The following is a 2827-nucleotide window of genomic DNA, read 5'->3' on the forward strand; positions in this document are numbered from 1 at the left end:
CTGCTCTCCGTGGCTAGCCCAGTTCTTGCCCCTGCCACGGACACAGAAACCAGGTTATATACTTCATAGACAGAAAACACAAAACAGAAGACACACAAACCTGCTCTAGCAGACCTCCAATCCCCGAGCCACGGGGTCTGAGAGAGGTTTCAAATCTCGGTGGAACCTCCGAATGTTGGACCCAAAGATCCAAAACCAGGGGACATGCCCCTGCAGAAACACTCATGGACAGGGCATTTGCTACAAAAACATAAGGATTAATGATAACCAGTGCACTTGGCTCCCTTGCACGCAGGCAAGAGGAACCCAGACTGTCTTCTTAAAGATTTTTTCTCATTAGCATTTCAAATATCCTTGTCCCAGTTTCCCCCTGAAGACCCCTATGCCTCTTCCCTCTACTCCTATGAGATTGTTCCCCAACCCACGCACTCCCCCCTTCCAACCCTGGAATTCCCCTACACAGGACCAAGGGTATCTCTTCCCATTAATACCAGACAAGGCCATCCTCTGCTACATATACAGCTGGAACCATGGGTCACACCATGTGTATACTTTGGTTGGTAGTTTAGGCCCTGGGAACTTTGGAAGCTCTGGGTGGTTGATATGGTTTATTCCTATGGGGTTGCAGAACCCTTAAGCTCCTTCAGTCCTTTCTCTAACTCCTCCATTGAGGACCCATGCTCAGTTCAGTGATTAAATGCAAACATCTGCCTCTATGTTTGTCATGCTCTGGCAGAGCCCCTCAGGAGACAGCAATATCAGGCTCCTGTCAGAGTCCTTTTGTCTGGGTTTGGTGACTATATATGAGATAGATTCCCAGGTGGGGCAGTCTCTGGATGGCCTTTCCTTCAGTCTTTGCTCCATACTTTGTCTCCATATTTCCTCCTAGAGTATTTTGTTCCTGCTTCTAAAAAGGATCGAAGAATCAACATTGGTCTTCCTTCTTCTTGAGATTCATGTGGTCTGTGAATTGTATCATGGGCATTATGAGCTTTTGGGCTAATATCCACTTAATGAGTGAGTGGATGCCATGTGTGTTCTGTGGGGATTTGGTTAGCTCACTCAGTATGATATTTTTCTAGTTCCATCCATTTGCCTAAGAATTTCATGAAGTCATTGTTTTTAATAGCTGAGTAGTACTCCATTGTGTAAATGTACCACATTTTTTTATACATCCCTCCGTTGAAGGACATCTGTGTTCTTGCCATGTAATGGCTATTATAAATAAGTGGAGCATGTGTCCTTGTTATATGTTGGAGCATCTTTTGTGTATTTGTCCAAGAGTGGTATAGCGGGATCCACAGTTAATACTATGTCCAATTTTCTGAGGAAACACCAGACTGATTTCCAGAGTGGTTGTAACATCTTGTATCTCACCATTAATGGAGGAGTGTTCCTCTTTCTCCACATCTTTGCCAGCATCTGTTCTCTGTTTCTATATGTAGGATGATATTGGATGTAGGTTTAAAACAGATAGCTTTTATTATTTTGAAATATTTTCCTTCCACTTTCACTCTCTCTGGCAGTTTTATTTAGAAAGAATAATTTATATTTTCAAAGGATTTTTTCCTCCTCTATTCAGTTAATCCTGTAATTTGTGGCATTAAGTACACATTTATGTTTTATTATATCTGTATAACTGTGTTTATTGCACTAAGCGTATATCTTTGGAATAAAGCCACCTTCAATATACTGGATGGTCCTATTAAAATGAGCATGTAAGCATCTTCCATTTTCCACCTGTGCTAGGAGCAGAGCCTCAGATCTGAACCCACACCCACAAAGCCAATACCCCAATTGCAGCTCAACTCCCCAGGGTACTCTGACACATACAGGTTCACAGGATCAGAGGATCACAGGATCACAGGGAGGAAAAGCTCCATTCAGAAACAAGGAGATAACTCCAGATGACAGCAGAGATAACCAGATGGTGAGAGGCAAGCACAAAAACATAAGAAAAAAGAACCCACTCATTTGACTTAGAAACATCAGAAACCAGTTCTCCCAACACAACAAGTCCTAAATACCCCAACACACCTATAAAGCAAGATTCAGATCTAAATAATTATTTCATGGTGATGATAGAGGACTTTAAGAAGGACATAACTTCCTTAAAGTTAGAAAAGATAACATAAGTAAACACATAGAAGCCCTTAAAGAGGAAAAGCATAAATCCCTTAAAGAAATACAGAAGAACACAATAAAACAGGTGGAGAAATTGAATGAAACTGTCAAGCTTCAAAAATGACATATAGGAGGCACTGCTGGTTGGTGCTGGGCCCGAGGAGGGGGGATGCATGCTGGAATGCAGCTGTCAGGATCAAGTAAGCAATTGAAGCGCACCCGCTGATGCCACAGCTGCTGAGGGTCTACATGGACCCTCTGCCTCTGTATAGAATGAGCCAAGGCGACTTGAACCTAGCAGCTATTCCACATACAGCAGAAGATATTCAAGGTGACAACAGGTGGATGTCTCAGCATAATAGGTTTGTTCTGGATTGTAAAGACAAAGAGCTGGATGTGCTGTTTGTGGGAGACTCCATGGTGCAGTTAATGCAGCAGTACGAGATATAGCGGGAGCTGCTTTCTCCACTTCACGCCCTTAATTTTGGAATTGGAGGAGACACAACTCGATGTGTTTTATGGAGACTAAAGAATAGAGAGCTGGAGAATTTTAAGGCTAAGGTCATTGTTGTCTGGGTAGGAACAAACAACCATTAAGATACAGCAGAAGAAGTAACAGGTGTGATTGAGGCCGTTGTACAACTTATAAACACGGGGCAGCCACAGGCCAAGATCATTGTACTGGATCTGTTACCTTGAGGTG

At 42.8% G+C, this 2827-nt stretch overlaps 1 pseudogene; it reads left to right on the plus strand.

Annotated features, from left to right (window-relative positions):
- The first annotated feature begins 2397 nt into the window (after positions 1-2397).
- LOC114616223 lies at positions 2398-2823 on the plus strand (annotated as a pseudogene).
- The last annotated feature ends 4 nt before the right edge of the window (positions 2824-2827 follow it).

This window comes from Grammomys surdaster, unplaced genomic scaffold, assembly GCF_004785775.1.
Source record: "Grammomys surdaster isolate TR1022 unplaced genomic scaffold, NIH_TR_1.0 310006, whole genome shotgun sequence".
NCBI classification, from domain to species: Eukaryota; Metazoa; Chordata; class Mammalia; order Rodentia; family Muridae; genus Grammomys; species Grammomys surdaster.